The following is a 19,680-nucleotide window of genomic DNA, read 5'->3' on the forward strand; positions in this document are numbered from 1 at the left end:
TACATGTTTTAAAGAGTCCTACGACACACCATTCATGCTGCACATGCACATGACAGAAGCTGGAACCAAACGCTGGTATAGGTCGATCATAGGGTTTGGCTTTCATGGATTGGTGGCTGGCTTGGTCTTGGCTTGGGGCCAAGGCTCGGTCAAGGTCTGCGTGGGCCAAGGAGGGAGTCCTAGAAATGCTAGGACTCGAGCACAAGGGCTGGGAATGAGTCCTAGCAAGCTAGGACTCCCACCCGAGAGCCAAGGGAAATCGCGCAGGGCTGCGCAGGCTTGTACAGGGTAGATGGCTCGGCCTGGGGGCTTAGGGCTGGGCTAGGGTGAGTCCTTAGCGTCCTAGGAAGGTGCACGAGGGGCTAGTTCAGGGCTGGTTGGGTTGGCTAGGTCCTAGGCGTGTACACAAGAGTCCTATGTCTAAGGGAGTCTCGGCCGAGAGCTTGCAGCAGGAGTTGTGGCTTGCGGTTGGGGCTAGGGTCAAGTTCATGAGTTCATGTCGGTCCAGTAGGGTCCATAGAAGGTCTAGGAAGGGGCTGGCTGGGGGTGGCTCGAGCTTGGCTCGATGAAAAATCAAAATGGCTCAAGGGGGCTTGTTCGAATGGTCCTAGGGTTTTCTTCTTGGAAATAAATTCGAAACACGGCTCACGGGGGTCGAGTCATGGTTCACGAGGGCTAAAATAATATAAAAAGTTGAAGTTTTTAATTTAGGAATTTTATATTAAAGTTTGAAATTTTTCGGGATTAAAACGCCTTCAAAACGACTAATTATGAATTAATTAAAAAGTCTAGTATTTAAGCTAAATAAAATTATGAGAACTTTAATTTAGACTTAAATAATTATTTGGAACATGTTAGAGTCAATGAAATCAAGAAAAAGTCAAAAACGTGAAATTTTACGTCTAGGGGCAAAACGGTAATTTTACACCCAAAATTAGTAAACGTCATGTCAGTGTCCTGAATGTTGTTTTGTATGTTAATATGATTATTTTAAATATTTATGAATTTTTTATTTTAAATTATGATTTTTAAATGTTCAAGGATTTTTATTGTTTAATTATGGACATTTAAAAGATATGTTGCATGCTTGGTTTCAAAGAAAAACGATATTATAGCATTTTTTTATTAAGTGATGGAAATGCGAAATGTTGAAGGACGTGAATGGATTGTGACTAATACGATGATATGTTGGAGATATCGTGAGGGTTATGGTCCCAGTGGGAGCCCGACGATCGTGTTTCCTTGGATATGGATACGAATACGTTAATATGTTAATACGTTGGCCAATGCCCAGTTGACCGGTGAGAGTTGATCGAGCAAAACTTGCACTGTGGAACCTTAATAAAAATATGATTGTGTGTGCTCAAAAATTAATTGCAAGTGCACGATGTCAAGTAATAGTATAATGTACGTAAGTACGACTATCATTCCACCGGAGACTGTATTTGACAATTATTATCTTCAGTTATTAAATCTTTAGCAACGAAAATTGATTGAATGATTATTACTACTATGCTTAAATAAATACGCAAATAAAATGATTCACGAATTGGATAGTGAAATGTAATATCTAAAATGGTTGATTAAAATTCAATGAGAAATGGATTTGTTGGGAATTTCGGTTCACCTACCCCTCGTGAATTAATTAATTCGTTCGATAATGATTATATGCTTCCGACATGATTTTCTATTCAATTGAACACACTCTCGCGAGCTATACCAAACTAATTCTACTCAATGAAGTAATTGAATGTCTTTAATTATTTATCAAGAGCGAATTGCGTGTCGATCTATGAAATCCCCTAGTTTTCGACCCTTAGGACTATAACTATCGGCGCGTATCCAATTTCATATATCTATGTAAGTTGTAGATCCACGGATTATACTACTCGTTCATATTACAAGTTATTCTCTCGAACTCACTCGCAATATAAAAACGTTGTTAAAGTTAGCTACGCTCTAACAACACGATAAAACAATAGTATAATCAACAATAAATCAGAAATCAATATGTGAATTAATTTAAATCAAAGTTCGGGGTTGGATCCCCTTAAATCCCAACAAATATGTAAATTAGCTACTCGAATTCATATTTAAAATAAACAAAACAATGTTTGAATGATAAAAACTAGATTAGAAATACTAGGCTAGACGAAAATGCAAGGAATGACGCCCGGAAATCTTCGAATCTTCGACCCCAAGCGCAAAGGTACTCTCCAAAGCTTGTGGCAGCTCTCCAATATGTCTGAATAATCCCAAAAAAAGGTCCAAGGATCCCCACCATATTGCCCATATCCAGAACTAAGGAAAGGAATCGCCCAAAATTTTTTCCAAAAATACAGGTGCGCCCGGGCGGACATAAGTTTCCGCCCGGGCGGATGTCTTTCGCAGATTTTCTTTTTCACATTTCCTTTGATGCGCCCGGGCGGACATAAGTTTCCGCCCAGGCGGATAGCTTTTGCACCAACTTCTTTTTCTCACGCCTTGGATGCGCCCGGGCGGACGCAAATGCGCGCCCGGGCGGATGACTTTTGAATTTCTCACTTTTATTTTCAGTTTCTTCACAAATCTCCTGCATTTTCACCAATTAACCACATGAGCAACAAGAAAACATAAATTATGCTAAAATAACACAAAATGCATGCAATCTAAATGATAAATGCAACACAATGCGACATAATAAGATAAGAAAAAACAAGTAAAATCCCCCTATATCAACCCCCCAGTACTAACCTTTTGCTCGCCCTCGAGCAAAACAGGTGACAAGACAAAATGGAATATGACACAAAGTAGCTCGACAGTGAATTCATAGTCATCAACTAGCCTCAGCGAAACTCAACATATTCCCTTGTCGATCAATGCAAAAGCACAATTCTTCGCACTTCCCTTGGTCTAGACATCGTTTCAAATAAAGCCTGAACGTGTGTGTGTGTTGTTAGTCCTAGTATCACAAATGATAGAGGGATCTATTTTCAACCATTGTCAGATATTTAAATCAGCCTGTTAGTGTAAATCTTACTCTCCTCTATTCCTCTGCACTCAGTATCCATTAGCAACTATTTTTCTCTTCTTTTTTTTCTTTTTTTTTCTGAATAGGAATACAGTAATCAAAAGACTATATTAGAACTTTTCATTTCAGATTCAAATCCATGTTTTACATTTTTAGCCAGGAATAGGATTTCATTCCTTTATTCGGCTCCTCAACACCTTACATCTCCAACTTTAGCCAGGAATAGGATTTCATTCCTTTATTCGGCTCCCCCACACCTTACATCTCCAACTTTCTCTCTTTTTTTTTTATGATGCTGATAGATACCTCGATTCAAGAGAATATCGTCAAGTTCAATTTACGCTTCAAACATCTTCGTTCCCCACTTTAGTTTTAAATTTTCACCATCTTATCATGCATGCTTCTAGTTCTAACATTTGTGCAAAGAAAGTTCAACATTTTAAATAAAACTTCATGTCTTTACCACAGTAGGTGCTAAAGAAGTGCAAGTACACTACAGACAGGGCATGTCTCATCACTTCCTAATCATCATTGGCTAACAAGTCTACTTCAAACACTGTCGGCTGACACACCAATGCAAAAATGACGAACACTAAATGCCAACAAATAAAACTAACAAAGAAAAAAATGATACATAACACAACACCCATCCACCACCCAATACTAAAGTCGAGCAGTGTCCCCAATGCAACAGACGATAGAAAAGAGACAGATAGTGCATAACAAAACAGATGGAATATGACCTAAACATGCAATAGAAATAGAAATAAGCAAAAAGGATCTAAATGAAATGCAAGAAATAAAAAGAAGGGACATAAGTGACTTCCCTCTCAAAGATCGTCCTCCTCGTGCGCCTCTAGGGGAATGACGTCAGCTGTCGGCTCTGGTGCATCGGCATAGTGGAACTGAAACGGTGGCGAGAAAGCGGGCATGGGTGGTGGGAGAAGGGCTGGGTCGATACCACTGTGGCTCAGGGATAGACGAAGAATTGCATCAGTGGCAGTTTGATACATCTGACTCACAGCCTGCCACTGTAACTGATGGTCCGCGAAGGCAGCAAATTCGTCCATCCGGTCATGAAGAAGGCGACGTCGAGGTCGCGAGGCCGATGGTGGGGGCTGCTGGGGCATGGGATCGAAAATGGAACCGTCCCATAGAGGGCCAAACTGCGGGAGAGACTTCCGCCGTACTGCCAATTTCTGTAACCAGCTTGCGTCATCGAGGGCCTTGGTCGGTGGCAACCACTCATAGTCATCCTGAAAAACGACCCCAGCGCCCGCACATATCTCGGTGATAATGTGGGGGTAGAATAATGCCACATTCGGATTATGAATGCTCAGCTGGATCTGCGAATGAATGATCCTGCCCACATTGAGTGGCATGTGAGTGATCAGTGCGTAAAGTAGCAGTCCCCTCTCTCTCTGGACTTCGCTAGTGTGCCCGACTGGCATCAAACGTGTGGCCAGAAATGCATACCACATCGCAGCCGGGATAAGCAAATATTTCTCTGCAAAACAAGTGTGTGAGCCAGGTGTCTTCCACGGAGACCCCGGATAGCAGATTCTTTGCATCATCAAGTCTAAATTTGGTTCTGCTGCCCATGCCACATAAACCGAGTCATCCACAGCCGGTGTCTCAAGCACCCTATTAATTTCTACCGAACTGAAATCTACCAGTTTTCCCCTCACAAATGCTTTATTATCGCTCCTCTCAGCCGCATTAGCATAGAATTCTCTCACCACTGGCACCACCGCGGCTTGAGGTTGGCTACAAAATTTTCCCCATCTTCTATTATCAATCTGATTTATAATAGATATGTACTACACAAGCTGAAAACCACGTTCGCGAAGCGGAGCTCTATGTATTTTCGCATGTTCATAGCGTTCCCTAGCGGTATCATTCACAAATAATTGAGGATTACGCGATGAAGACGAAGAGGCATGACTCACCCGAGCTTTCTTAGGCGCCATCATGGATTATTTGAGAAGCACAAGTAGTCCGGAGTAGGATGTGTGTTGGCGGCAGTTGTGGTGGCCGGAGGCTTAAGCGGCGGCGGGAATAACCCAAAGGTTGCCGGAGTTTTTTCAGAGGTGGCCGGAGTTCCTTCAGCGGTGGCCGGAAAACAACGTGGTGATCGGAAAATTGATGTCTTGATGTTTAGTAAAGGTGGTGACAATTAATTGTACGTGAAATTGACACAAGACAAAGGATTTGAGCGAAATTGAGAGAGGAGGGGCGAAAAATTTCGACAGGGGCGGCTAGGTCGCGAGTGGGGAGAAGAAAAGAGGGGCGCAGATTTTTAAATCTGCGCAGATTTTTAAATCTGCGCGATCCGCCCGGGCAGATGTAAGTTTCCGCCCGGGCGGATGCTCCATGGCTTTTAAAAAAAAAATTTGAAAAGGGCGCGCCCGGGCGGATGTAAATGTCCGCCCGGGCGGATACCTCACGACTTTCCCACTTTTTTTTTTAAAATAAAATAATAAGAACACAAACTAAAATCAAATTAAATGCAAGATAAGGGAACGAGAGGTAGTTCTCAATTTATAGTCGAGAGCTGGATTGTCGGTCAGTTTCAGTTCGGATTGTCTTGGAACCGGGTGATTCCAAGTTGTGGCTCAATTTTGCCACCCATGTAGTGCTTCAGTCGCTGGGCATTGACCGTAAATGTCCCAACCTTTCCATCTTTCAATTCTACAGCCCCTGATGGGTAAACTTTGGAAATCACGAATGGACCAGACCATCGCGACTTCAACTTTCCGGGAAATAGTCGCAACCAGGAGTTGTAGAGCAGGACATTTTCACCTTCCCTGAATTCCCTCTCGACGATCCGTTTGTCATGAGCCTTCTTCGTTTTCTCCTTGTATGATAGTGAAAGATCATAGGCCAGATTCCGGAATTCCTCCAACTGATCCAGTTGAAGGAGACGTCGTTCACCTGCATCAGTAAAGTTAAAGTTCAATGCTTTTGTTGCCCAATATGCACGATGCTCTAATTCTACAGGTAGATGACATGCTTTACCAAACAGTAACCTATATGGTGTAGTGCCTATAGGTGTTTTAAAAGAAGTCCTATATGCCCAAAGAGCATCATCTAACCTCACGGACCAATCTTTTCTACTGACGCCTACCACTTTTTCCAAAATCCGCTTGATCTCTCGATTAGACACTTCCACTTGACCACTCGTTTGGGGGTGATATGGGGTAGAGATCTTATGCGTGACACCGTATTTGCTCAAAAGTTTTTCAAATAATTTGTTACAAAAATGGGTGCCACCATCACTAATGATTGCTCTTGATGTCCCAAACCTGTTAAAAATATTTTTCTTTAAAAATTTCAGGACCACTTGAGCATCATTAGTGGCATACGCTTCTGCCTCTACCCACTTAGACACATAATCAACCGCAACCAGGATATATTTTTTCGTGAACGAACTGGGAAACGGTCCCATGAAATCTACCCCCCATACATCAAAAACCTCACACTCAAGAATATTATTTAATTCATTTCATGACGGTTAGAGATGTTACCTGTCCGCTGGCATTTATCACAGGTAAGCACATAAGAACGAGCATCCTTAAAGAGGGTTGGCCAATAAAAAGCCACATTCAAGTACCTTGGATGCCGTCTTGGTTGGTCCAAAATGACCACCTACCTCACGGTCATGGCAATGGTTAAGTATTTGACCAAATTCCTCCTCTGCAACACACCATCTGATCATAGAATCTGCACAGATCTTAAACAAAAATGGTTCCTCCCAAAAATAATGTTTCACGTCAGAAAATAATTTCTTATGTTGATGAAACGAAAGATTGGGTGGCGGTGTGCCTGTGACAAGAAAATTAGCAAAATTTGCATACCAAGGACAGTGTCTCACCTCAAATAGCTTCTCATCAGGAAACCAATCATTTATAGAATGATCTACACAGGCATTACTAATCAGCTCCAACCTAGACAAGTGATCCGCTACTACATTCTCGACACCCTTCTTATCTTTTATTTCTAAATCAAATTCTTGCAACAATAAAATCCACCTAAGTAGGCGTGGCTTGGCATCTTTTTTAGCAAGTAAATATTTTAATGCAGAGTGATCTGTGTAAACAATTACTTTGGACAAAACAAGGTACGAGTGAAATTTATCAAGCGCAAATACTACTGCAAGTAATTCCTTTTCAGTTGTTGCATAATTCAATTGAGCCTCGTCAAGGGTCTTACTTGCGTAGTAAATTGTATGAAATACCTTGTTTTGACGCTGGCCAAGCACAGCCCCCACCGCAGTATCACTGGCATCGCACATGATCTCGAAGGGCAGATCCCAATTTGGTGCCACCAAGACAGGAGCCGTCACCAAGCGCTCCTTCAAATCCTCGTACGCCTGTAAACAATCAGAACTGAAATCAAAAGGCACATCTTTCATAATTAAGGAAGATAAAGGTTTGGCAATTTTTGAAAAATCTTTGATAAATCGCCTATAAAAATCGGCGTGGCCTAGAAAACTTCTAACTCCTTTTACTGAGGCTGGTGGTGGTAGGTTCTTTATGACTTCTATTTTAGCTTTGTCCACCTCAATCCCTTATTCCGAAACCTTGTGCCCTAAGACAATTCCCTTTTGTACCATGAAGTGGCACTTCTCCCAATTAAGTACCAAGTTCGTCTCCTTGCACCTCTTCGACACGGTTCTCAGATTCTGCAGGCACTCATAAAACGTTGCACCAAAGATAGAAAAGTCATCCATAAATATTTCAAGAAAGGTTTCAATCATATCATGGAATATAGCAGTCATGCAACGTTGAAACGTAGCAGGGGCATTACACAGACCAAAAGGCATACGACGGAAAGCAAAAGTTCCATAAGGATAAGTGAAAGTGGTTTTCTCTTGATCCTCAGGTGCAATAGTGATTTGATTATACCCCGAATACCCATCTAGAAAACAGTAAAACTCATGCCCCGCTAGTCTCTCCAACATCTGATCAATAAAGGGTAGGGGAAAGTGGTCCTTACGGGTGACATCATTTAATTTCCTATAGTCAATGCACACACGCCATCCCGTAACTGTCCTAGTGGGTATTAATTCAATTTTTTCATTTGTGATCACATTAATCCCACATTTTTTCGGCACACACTGAACAGGACTTACCCATGCACTATCAGATATAGGATAGATAATACCTGCATCAAGAAGTTTGATAGTCTCTGCTTTTACTACCTCTTGCATATTTGGATTTAATCTTCTCTGAGGTTGCACAAGAGGTTAGTACTCATCTTCCATCAAGATCTTGTGCATGCAGACTTATGGGTTGATCCCTTTTATGTCCGCCACCTTCCACGCAAAAGCATTCTTGTGCGCTTTCAAAACTTCAAACAGTTTGTCCTCCATCCCATCTATCAAAGCAGCAGAAATAATGACAGGTAAAGTGTTATTCTCACCTAAGTATACGTACTTTAGGTGTGGAGGCAATGGTTTGAGCTCAAGCATCGGTGGCTCCTCCAGGCTTGACTTCTGAGGGATCAAATCCCTTCGATCTCCTAAGTCCTCTAGTCTCATCCTTATTGGCCTCTTCCATGGCTGGTTTGCATTGAAGTATGCCAATATTTCGGCTTTTTCCTCGTCCAATTCATCTTCTCTCAGTTCAATAGTGAGAGTGGCTTCCAAATTATCTCCAATAGCACCCTGCACATAGTTAGACACAAGAGCATCAAAAACATCAATTCTGTAACAACTATCAGAGTGCAATGTGTGCTTGAGTCCATTAAAAACATCAAATATAATCTCTTCCTCCCCCACTCTCAATCTCAACTTCCCCTCTTGAACATCAATCAGGGCCTTGCCAGTTGCAAGGAACGGTCTCCCCAAAATCAAAGGCATCTCCATATCCTCCTCCATATCAAGTACCACAAAATCTGCAGGAAATATGAATTTGTCTACCTTTACCAAGACGTCTTCTATGACCCCTCGCGGGTATTTGACAGATCTGTCTGCTAGTTGCAAGGACATCCTTGTTGGTTTAGGTTCTCCTAATCCGAGCTTCCTAAATACAGATAATGTGGGGACCCGGACGCTAATCATGTTCTTAATCATCATTGGGGCTAATTAATCAATTATAAAACAGGGTCTAAATTTTTTTTTAAAATGCGGAACGTAGTGAAATAAAACGTATATACATCTCAGTATAAAAGTACAAGTCCTGTACCATATACATTTATTCAACTAAGGTTTAACAGCTAGTATCACGTGTCTAAACCTATCTCTAATCCAAGTCCGGAGCCTCCACTCTAATCACGATCTCTCTTCATCTTCTCAACCCTGAACCTGTCCCACCTGCTGTCATGCACACATACAAAACAAGACAACGGCCGGATAACTCCGGTGAGAATAAATCCCAGTATAAACAATGTAAACATGCAATCATATAAAAACATATACAAAAGCATATAACAAATATCATTTACATGCAGCCAATCAACAAACATGTATGATATCAAAATTGTAAATCAACTAGTCGTATCAGACTTGACTCAAACAACGCGTCGTCTCAGACTCGACTCATTCCTAATCTAGGGATCCCGGTTTTGAATATTGAGAATTATATCGAATCTCAGTCGATAGGAATGACTCAACCCTAAACGGCATCGATATAATTCCTATATCCAGTGTCTGGGCGAAACAGCCACAAAATTGACGAATCAGTCAAGGATTAAGCGAATCAGCCAATAATTAGACGAATCAGTCAGGGACTAGGCGAATCAGCCGATAGCCAGACGAATCAGCCGATAGCCAGACGAATCAGCCGGTAACTTGGCGAATCAGCCAATGACTAGCGAATCAGCAGTCAATACATGCATACAGTAACTAGGCGAATCAGCCGATGACTAGCGTATCAGTAGTCAATACATGCAGTGGCTATAAATCAATAGACTACAAACATCAATCTCATCAATCACAAACATCAATGCAATAAACTAAGTATGTGATTTAGGGAAACTCGAGTCAAACCTCACTCGAGTTGTGCAATCCCAACTCAACATTAATTTATACCTTTCTTTCTGATACTCTGACTCTGTCAAAGTCTCGAACTCAAAGCCTGTCAATACTCAATCTGACAATAACAATATTGAGGGTACGACATCAATACACTACTCAATCAATACTGGATATAATTAGAATTAAATCAAATTCTGTTTCAACAATATAACGTCATAATTTCAATATATCCAGCACTACCATATCAGTCAAATATCAATCTCAACACCTCATAATCGATAACAATTCAATTCTGATATCAAATCGACTCCAAAACTACTCCGAAAATCATAACAATTTCATATGATATCTGTTCTCCAGTCCGGTTTCGATTATACGATGTCTAACATGACCAGAACATCATATAAGAATCATATCAGATTCTGACAATACCATAATTTCAAATCATATCAAAACGTAGCAAAACTTACGTCCAGTTGTAGCCTACGTCGATAGGAACACAGTACTGAAGTCGGATTCAAAATCAGATAGACGGATTTCTCATAAAAGGCGTAAGGATTTTTCACTCTTTCCTCGGCCCTTTCTCGATTCTTCTTTCCTCCCCTTTTCTGAAGAATTCGTGCATATATATATATATATACACACATACACTAACATGCAAGAAGGCAAATGGCACATCCTTTAAGCAACACGTCTCGCGCATATGCGCGACATCAACCGGCGCATATGCGCGAGACCTTAAGTCTCGACGCGTGTCTTCCCAACTGCACCGCGCATATGCGCCCAACTCTCTGGACCTCTCGCGCATGTGCGCGTATACAAGTCGTGCATGTTTGCCCAATGTTCTGTCCCGCATCATGGGCTTTCGCACTACTCGCGCATATGCGCGCTTACTCTTTGCACATATGCGCGAGACCTTCGGCTCTCGCATCAACAATCTTACATGCAAAATTTCAATTCGTGTCTCGGTTAGCCCTTTCATAATCGTCTCGATTAAAATCAATAATCGTAATTTAACACGATATAAAATCTCGGGCATTACAGATAAGGGCATAAGATTAATACTTGTACCAAGATCACATAAAGCCTTGTGAAAAACATCACAAATCATGCAAGGAATAGAAAAACTCCCTGGATCTTTTAGTTTCGGTGGGATTTTGTTTTGCACCAAAGCAGAGCAATTTTCCGTTAAGTTCACCGTCATGTGATCCTCCAACTTCCTCTTGTTAGCAAATATGTCTTTCAAAAATTTAGCATAACTAGGCATTTGCATCAAAACATCGGCAAAAGGAATATTGATATGCAATTTTTTGAATACCTCAAGAAACTTACTGAATTGTGCATCAAGTTTTGCCTTTTTTAATGCTGCAGGAAAAGGTGGAGGGATAACAATTTTAGATTGTGCAGTGGGTGCTGGTGTTGAGTTGGAAGACTTACCTTTTGAGGACTCAGTCTGTTCATCATGTGCTTGAGTTTTTTCTATTCCTCTGGCCTCTAAGATCTTTCCACTCTTCAACTCGATGGCCTTCACTTGCTCTTTTGGATTGGTCTCTGTGTTACTTGGCAAGGTGCCCGGCTCTCTATTTGCTATCATTTTTGCCAACTGTCCAATCTGATTCTTTAGCCCCTTTATTGACGCATCTTGATTTTGGAGTCTAGTTTCGGTAGATGAGATGAACTTAGACATCATCTACTCCAAATTGGATTTCTCTTCTCTATGAGGATCAGATCTGTACATCGGTTGTTTCCCGTATGGTTGTCCTCCTTGTGGTCGATTCTGACTGCTTTGACCACCCCATGAGAAGTTGGGATGTTGCCTCCATCCAGAATTATAAGTGTTTGAGTATGGATCATTCCTTGGACGGTTTTGGACTCCCACTTGGTTTACAGGTGCCCCTTCTGGCGCATAGAAAGGACCACTATCTTGACAGTCCTTAACATAGTGTTCTCCTCCACATTTTTCACAAAATATCTCTTGAAGACGCATAGCCATGCCACTCATATTCAACCCGTCCAGTTTCCTGTTCAAGATATCAAGTTGTGCAGTAATAGCAGAAAGGTCAGTTACCTGGTGAACTCCTGCACTCCTTCGCTGGTTGTTCCTTTCAGATTGAGAATGATAGCTGCTAGCAGCCATCTCCTCTAGTAACTCGTATCCTTCCTCAGCAGTTTTTCTCAACAGGTTCCCACAAGCAGCAGCATCTATCATAGTACGATTAGGCGCAAGCAAGCCATAGTAAAAGGTTTGAACGACTAACTCAAGTGGAAGTTCGTGATGAGGACATCTTCTTAATAAATCTTTGAAGCGCTCTCATGCCTCATATAAAGACTCCTGATCGAATTGAGCAAATGTGGTGATGTCTGCCCGCAGCTTCATGGTCTTAGATGGAGGAAAGTATTTAATTAAAAAACGCTTTCGCCATGTCCTCCCATGTGGTGATCGAACCTACAGGCAAACAATTCAACCATGCTTTAGCTTTATCACGTAGGGAGAAAGGAAATAAACACAACCTAACAGCATCATCAGAAACTTCATTAAATTTAAAAGTGTCGCAAATTTCAAGAAAATCTGCGATGTGCGTGTTTGGGTCATCTACTGCAGATCCTCCAAACTGGACTGTGTTCTGAATCATCTGAATTATAGCTGGTTTGATTTGAAGTGGTTTGCCCGCACAATAGGCCTCACAATGCTGGGGAGTGCTCCATCCAAAGAAGGTTGGGCATACTCCAGCATGGGTATGCGGCGTGACATCTCAACATGTCTAGCATCATGGTGTTTCTCCTCATGATCGTTCTCGTGCCTCTCCATCAGTTCTTTCAGTCTCTACTGTTATCTTCTCCTGCGGAAAGTTCTTTCAATTCCAGGGTCAAACTGCTCAAGCTCCACGTCAAGTGACTTTGGCATGCACTGGACGAGATATATGTAACAGAATATGAAGTGTTAACTTAATAAATGAAACAATGCTAAAGAAAATAACTAAAAATAAAATTGTGAATTAACAGTCCCCGGCAACGGCGCCAAAAACTTGATCGAGCAGAACTTGCAATGTGGAACCTTAATAAAAATATGATTGTGTGTGCTAAAAAATTAATCGCAAGTGCACGATGTCAAGTAATAGTATAATGTACGTGAGTACGAGTATCGTTCCACTGAAGACTGTATTTGACAATTATTATCTTCAGTTATTAAATCTTTAGCAACGAAAATTGATTGAAAAATTATTACTACTATGCTCAAATAAATACGCAAATAAAATGATTCAAGAATTGGATAGTGAAATGTAATATCTAAAATGGTTGATTAAAATTCAATAAGAAATGGATTTGTTGGGAATTTCGGTCCACCTACCCCTCGTGAATTAATTAATTCGTTCGATAATGATTATATGCTTCCGACAGGATTTCCTATTCAATTGAACACACTCTCTCGAGCTATGCCAAACTAATTCTACTCAATGAAGTAATTAAATGTCTTTAGTTATTTATCAAGAGCGAATTGCATGTCGATCTATGAAATCCCCTAGTTTTCGACCCTTAGGACTATAACTATCGGCGCGTATCCAATTTCATATATCTATGTAAATTGTAGATCCACGGATTATACTACTCGTTCCTATCACAAGTTATTCTCTCGAACTCACTCGCAATATAAAAACGTTGTTAAAGTTAGCTACGCTCTAACACGATAAAACAATAGTATAATCAACAATAAATCAGAAATCGATATGTGAATTAATTTAAATCAAAATTCGGTGTAGGATCCCCTTAAATCCCAACAAATATGTAAATTAGCTACTCGAATTCATATTTAAAATAAACAAAACAATGTTTGAATGATAAAAACTAGATTAGAAATACTAGGCTAGACGAAAATGCAAGGAACGACGCCCGGAAATCTTCGAATCTTCGACCCCAAGCGCAAAGGTGCTCTCCAAAGCTTGTGGCTGCTCTCCAATATGTCTGAATAATCCCAAAAAAACGTCCAAGGATCCCCACCATATTGCCCATATCCAGAACTAAGGAAAGGAATCGTCCAAAATTTTTTCCAAAAATACAGGTGCGCCCGGGCGGATGTCTTTCGCAGATTTTCTTTTTCACATTTCCTTTGATGCGCCCGGGCGGACATAAGTTTCCGCCTGGGCGGATAGCTTTCGCACCAACTTCTTTTTCTCACGCCTTGGATGCGCCCGGGCGGACGTAAATGCGCGTCCGGGCGGATGACTTTCGAATTTCTCGCTTTTATTTTCAGTTTCTTCACAAATCTCCTGCATTTTCACCAATTAACCACATGAGCAACAAGAAAACATAAATTATGCTAAAACAACACAAAATGCATGCAATCTAAATGATAAATGCAACACAATGCGACATAATAAGATAAGAAAAAACAAGTAAAATCCCCCTATATCAAGAGTCTTGCTGGTGTCCCCGTCGCCCAGTACTGTGGTTTTATAGATGGATCCATCGCCCAATACGAATACGAATACGAATACGAGTTACAATCACGATCTGAATTCAACAAACACGAATATGAATATGAATATGTTAATATGAATATGAATATGTTTATATGAAGATGTTTATGAAAAAGTTTATGTTTGAAGTTATGCATTATTATGAAAATGTTATTTTAAGTACAAGTATTTTTCACTGTTGTATGTGATCTGTATTACGTATTATTTGTTATCAAGAATATGATGTGTTGAGTCTTTAGACTCAGGACTAGGTGTGATTGATGCAGGTGATTACAATAATAATGTTATGGGAGGTCTTGATAGTTGACCTGACTGGACTGAAGGTGCACATAACCCGAGGACCAACGCTTCTACTTTTCCGCACTTATGATTTAAGTTTATGATTTACATTAAAGATTTTCAAGACTATTTATTTATGCTTTTGAGTGGTTTTTGAGAGGATGATACTTTTCAAGTTTATTGTTTTTTAAGTTTGGTAAAATGTTAGACGATTTGACGATTTGACTCATCCCTTTGATTTTCAAATATTAGTTGGTTGATTTATTTTAAAAATGGTGCAAAAATATTTTGTGTATATATGTATATGCATCGGCCGAATAGTATATGTTAAAAAAAACTTATAGTACTTTTTAAGAAAACGAATAGTAGCAGACGTTTCATATTTGTTTTATGTAATTAAATGTTATAAATAGTAAATATTAGCGTTTGCAAATTTATTATATTAAAATATTTATATCATTTGAGTTATCTTTTAAATTTAGATTTGGTTGGGTGAAAATGTTACTAATAAAAAAATAAAAAATATATCTAAAAAAAATCATATATCATTTTGTTTATCAAAAATTTAAACAAAACTAAATATTATTCAAAAATTCATTTTTTTTTGCATTTGTTGGATGAATAAATTTTGATTATAATTTTAAATTATTTTTAGAACATGTTAAAAATATTTGTATCGAAATTCTAATTAAGATGATGATGATGATAATAATAATAATAGCAATTTACGGATACTCAATATAACAAAATTCACGAAAAAATCTCTTTTAAAAATTTGAAAATCTAATATTATGTAAAAATAATTTATCTTTTATTTAATTTGATAGATATTAGTGAGAATCATATATAAATAAAAGCAACACAAAACTCAAAATCATATTGAAATTAAATGAAATGATATAATCAACATAGTAACTTAAATGTAGCTTATGTTTATAAGAACATCAAATTTAAATTTGAATTTTTAAAAAGAAATTTAAAGAACTTCACATTTAATTACGCATTTATTTCATATTTTTTTTTCAAATATTAATGCGGTAGATGAGTACATTAATATTAATAAATATTCTCTTTTATAGTAATTTTTTGACAAATACTTTTCAAATTCAAATTAATAAATCAACTTATTTGTTTTAGCAAATTCAGTTGACAATTGATTCAAATCTCAAATAGTTATTATTTAAGTTAGTGGTTAATTTCAAACTTACCCAAAATATAGTCGTTTCAAATCCTCTACTCAAATTCAAATCTCAGAATCGAAACGCGAGCTTAGTGAATCGATGGATGCAACTTTCAATTTCAACCATTTTAAATGCTGGTTTCGAAATTAAAATTTTTTGTAGTCATCTTAATAGTAACCCATTTAATTACACTTGATTCAAGAAACTTAACGATTGATGTGTTAGGGTTATATTTTAATTAGACCCAAAATTTGTCAAGCCAAAATCCCAAAAGAAAGAGGCTACAAGAGTGGATAAGAGCCCACCAATAATTTGAATTGATGTGAATAAATCAAATAGCATACAAACATGAAGAGATCATGGAGAGATAATGGGCTAGATCATGGTGCAGTGGGGTACTGGAAAAAACCGCACAATGTGGTGAATAAAATGAGAACATTGGCAGAGAGACACATTCAATCGCACAAATTCTAGCATACTCCCTTCAAACTTTTTATAGTTTTAGTCAAGTGTTTTAAGCTTTTCATTCCAGATTTTAGTAGTTCAAGTCATCTTCTTTCAACTTTCAGCAACATTTGTTGTTTTATGTTAATATTTTGTAAATTTCTAGAGTTTATTGAAAAGATAAATCTTGCTAAGAGTTTATCTCTCAATTTTAAATAGTTTTTCTTTATTTATGACATTGTATTTTTTTAGGAGATCATTTTAACACAAATTGGTACATCTTTGCACACGGTACGCCCACATCACAAAAATATTGTGCAAGCAACTTTTGTGAAACGTCTGCCCTTTTTTGCTTAAAAAGTACTAGAAATTTTTTTTCACTCATATTTCGGCCATGTACATATACTACATAAAAATATTTTTTATAAAATATTTTACCCATTAAAATAAAACATCAACCAACTAGCCTTTTAAAAGTCAAGTGAAATAGTCATGAAATCGTCAAACGATTACCAAACCTAAAAAGCAATAAATTTGAAAAGTATAGTCCATACTAAACCTCTCAAAATCTCTCAAAAGCATAAATAAATAGTCTTAAAATCTTTAACGTAAATCATGAATCATAAATGCGAAAAAGTAGAAGCGCTGGTCCTCGGGTTGTGTGCACCTTCAGTCCAGTCAGTTCATCCATCAAGACCTCCCTCAAACTCACCTGCATCAATCACACCTAGTGAGTCTAAAGACTCAACACACCATAATCTTTATAACAAATAATACGTATAAAATCGCATGCATCAGTGAAAATACTTTTACGTAAAAATAACTTTTTCATGACATGCATAATAAACCTTAACTTTTTTCTTTTTTCCTCAACATGACATAACATAAAACCTTTTAACATGATCATAAACATTTTTCTTTTTCCTTTATTGAATTCAGATCGTTAGTTGTGACTTTTCTCAAACCTCAAAAAGTCGATGGATCCATCTACATGTAACCACAGTACTGGGCGGCGGGACATCAGCGATACTCTCACCCGTCAACTGAGCCTTGGCCTATCCTCATCGAATGAAAATACGATCGTCGGGCTCTCACTGGGACCATAACCCTCACGATATCTCCAACATAACATCGTAATAGTCACAATTAATTCACTTCCTTCAATGCTTCGTATTCTCATCACTTAAAAAAATCATACATAACATATGCATTTTTCTTTTTGAAACCAAGCATGAAACATGTCTTTTAAATGTCTTCCTTAAATCATACAAATCAATAGACATTTAAAAATCATAATTTAATCATGTAACATTTCATAAACATTTAAAAATAATCATAATATCATAAAAACAACATTTAGAGCACTGCAATGACGTTTACTAATTTTTTAGGTGTAAAAAGACCGTTTTAGCCATGGACGTGTCTTTTTACGTTTTGACATTATCTTAATTTCATTGGCTCTATCATATCCCAAATAATTATTTAAGCTTACATGAATTTTATCATATTTTTATTTGGCTTAAATCGATGACTTTTAAATTAATCTTTAAATAAGACATACTAACGCGTTTTAATCCCGAATTAAACCAAACCTTAATATAAAATTCCCAAATTAAAAACTTAGCATTTTAATAATTATTTGAGCTTAAATATAAATTTTCGTAATTTTATAAAGCATAAAATTAGGCATTTCAATTAATTCGTTAATTAATGTTTCGCGCGGCGAATAAACCCCGAATAAATCCAAAACTCTTTATTTTGATCCCAAACTTTAAAAAAGCATTTTATTATTTATTCTACCCTTCCAAGTCATGAGCCACACCCGTTGACTCATGGATTCAATTTTAGTTCTTAAAATCTCGAAATTGACCCCTTTACGAATACACCGAGCCATCTCCCAAAATACACGAGCCACGCCCAAGCCACCTCAAGCCAAACCCGAGCCAACCCACCTAGGGACCCTAATGACCAAGCTCGGCCCGAATAACCAGCTCTAGCCCACTCAGAACACTTCTGCCTTCAACCCCCGATGGTATGCATGTGTGTAGGTGAGTATTATAGCCTATCTAAGACTCCTAACCCAACTAGGACCCTTCCAGCTGAGCCACCACCGAGCCCACCTGACCCTAACCTTCCCTGGACCATGCCCAGACCCAGCCCAGACCAGCCCAAGCCCCTAAACCCACGCACGAGCCGCCTGAAGCAAGCCCAGGCTGCACGCACTTTCTGATCTTCCATCACGTTTTGCACCTCCTGCTGAGCCAGCAGCGAACCCTCTTGAGTCAACCTCAACCCAGACCCCATATGGACCCTACTGAACCCTTAGAACCTATGGACTTGACCACAGCCCCTGCAACCGAAGACACAACATAAGCTGCAGCAACACAGCCGAGGAGACCCACTTGACAAAGACCCTTGTTTTCTTGCTTAGCCACCTAACCCACGAGCCAGCCCTTGAACCAACCCCTCATGCACCCTCTCAGGACCCTAAAGACCTAACTAGCCCAGCCCCTGAGCCCTGGACCGAGCCCCTGGACACCTGCATTCACCCACGCTCAAGCTGCGTGATTCTCGGGTGGGAGTCCTAGCATGGCTTGGACTCCTTCCCCAGCCCTTGCCGTGAGTCCTAGCTTGGCTAGGACTCTCCCCCTGACCCATAACCGACACTGGCAGAGCCCTGACTCAGGCCAAGACCAAGCCATCCCCTTAAACAAGAAAGCCGAACCCAAACTCCATGACAGCAACTATCGATCCAACTTGATTTGGTTGTGGTTTCCGTGAGTATGGTGTGACCCTAGGACTCTAGAGCGTGCATAAACTTTACTTGACCAATACCTAACATCATGGCAGCCCCTTAACGTGAATAGCACAAGTTTTTGGATCAAAATTCATGGATTAGATACATGTATGTGCAATAATCCGAAAATAAACAAAGCAACTTCGTGATTTTCATGCCCACAACTTTTAAAACGATATTATGATGTGATAGATGAGAAAAGGAGATGTATAGCGTACTTTTGTGTTTTAAACGCATGAATAATCGTTGACGATGAAGAACAGGTAAGAACCTTGGCTTTGAAACCCCTTGAACCTCACAAGAATCCTTCCCCAATTGTGGTGTGTGTGTGTGCCGTAACTTGAGAGTTTGATATTGTATGGAGTGTGTGGCCGTGAGAATGAATATGAGTTGGGGAGGGTTTTCATAATTTATATACTAATTAATCCCTTAAACAAGCTTAGGTCCATTAAGAATGCAATTAGGCTCATTAGTGCTTGGTTAGGATTTAATTAAAACATTAAAATAGTTTTTGT

The 19,680-nt window shown here is 39.1% G+C and overlaps 1 non-coding gene across 1 annotated transcript; it reads left to right on the forward strand.

The window, feature by feature from the left end:
- Positions 1 to 12,256: 12,256 nt before the first annotated feature.
- Positions 12,257 to 12,362, forward strand: LOC142554868 (small nucleolar RNA R71). The gene has a single exon (XR_012822234.1). It is a non-coding gene; the product is annotated as a small nucleolar RNA R71 (small nucleolar RNA).
- Positions 12,363 to 19,680: the final 7,318 nt, after the last annotated feature.

The sequence above is a fragment of the Primulina tabacum genome, chromosome 8 (assembly GCF_025594145.1).
Source record: "Primulina tabacum isolate GXHZ01 chromosome 8, ASM2559414v2, whole genome shotgun sequence".
Taxonomy (NCBI): domain Eukaryota; kingdom Viridiplantae; phylum Streptophyta; class Magnoliopsida; order Lamiales; family Gesneriaceae; genus Primulina; species Primulina tabacum.